Here is a 1,541-nt window from a genome sequence, read left to right as displayed (position 1 = left end):
CTCTTTCTAAAAAGCAGTGTGTGTGTAGAGTAGTGCAAACCACAAGCTGAATGTGCATTTTTAAGGTGGCTGAACCCCAGAGAATGGCCCACAGGAGACAAAACAGAAAAGCTCTTGGTGCAAGTCCCGGAGTGTTTCAGACTAAATGCAAGTGTTCCTGCACTGGTGTTCTTCTGAGTGTGGGGGTTGGAAGAGAATGTTCCTGTCTGAGGGACGGTGCAATGTCTGTGGGAAACTTCCTTATTTCCCAAATCCTGAAAAACAGTAAACTTAACCTGCTTCAGAGCGGTTACGATGAAGCAGTGCGTAGGTCCCCATCAGCTGCCCTGCACTGCTACGGTGACCTCCGGGGCGTATCAGGAAGGTTACTGTGAGTATGTCTAAGACTGCACTCTTCTGATAAAGCTCTTTGAAGGAAGACAGTACCAGTTTACAGTGGGGATTCTAAAAAGTGTCTGAGTAGAATTAAACTCAGGAGCTGAAAAGGAAGTCAGGTGGTTTTTTTTTCCTCGTTGTGCTGGCTGGCTTGATTGCAGTAGGCAATAGGAGTGGCTTTGAAAGGAAATTTCATGCTTTAAGTCCTCTGTTCGAGGCTGTGTCAGATCCAAGGTGTTATCAATAATATTGGTGTCTGTGATAACTGGCACCCTGGCAATACCGGTTTTATTTTCATGGAGTGGTTGCAAGTGTCAGCACTGTTTCTAAAGAGCCTTTCCTTTCTTGTTATTCTTCCCCACAATCCTGGAGGTAATTTATTTCTTTACAGAGCTGACTTTTGGCACCTGTTAGCTCTGCATTTCTTTGGGTGGCTGTGCACCAGTTTTTTGCCACAAGACAGGCCATGGCTTGACCTGCCGGTGATAGTCCTGTGGGAAGCTGGACTGGAAACCTTTGGAGCCCCCTTTGCAACCAGCATTTCAGTGTTTCTAGGAAACTTATCTTGCCAGGACTCTCTGAGCCTCCCTGCTCCAGATCAGTGTGTGTGCCCTTTTCTCATCGTGACCTCTACCAGGTGGCCTGGTTTTGGCTGGGATGGAGTTAATTTTCTTGAGCTGGGAGGGGGCACAGCCAGAGTGCTGGGCTCGGGTTGGCTGTTGGAGTAGTCCATCTGCTGTGACATTATTCTTGGGATCAGAAGGAGACGGGTTCTGGTTGGGGGTGGTGGGGGGGGTGTATCGTCCTTTTGTCGGGATCGCTGCCGAGGTCGGGCTGGGTGTTGGTTGGTGGGGGGTGAGCGATCACACTGTGCATTACCTGTTGGTACTGCCTGTTACTGTTTTGCTGCCATCACTAAACTGTTTTTATTTCAACCTACAAGTTTTTCCTTTTTGTCCCTCCCCTGTTTTCCTGGGCGAGGGACAGGCTGCGTGGTGTCTGGCTGCCGGCTGAGTTCCAACCAGGACATCACCTCTTTTGGAACTTCTGATGCAGTTGTTTGAGGGTGACTTGTGCAATAGAGTGCCTTAGGACAGAGAAGGTGGTAAATTACATTTATCCAGTCCTGTGATATAAGCCACATGGAAATACCACCTCTGTATCAG

This window comes from Athene noctua, chromosome 14, assembly GCF_965140245.1.
Source record: "Athene noctua chromosome 14, bAthNoc1.hap1.1, whole genome shotgun sequence".
NCBI lineage: Eukaryota > Metazoa > Chordata > Aves > Strigiformes > Strigidae > Athene > Athene noctua.
This window is presented reverse-complemented; position numbering follows the sequence as displayed.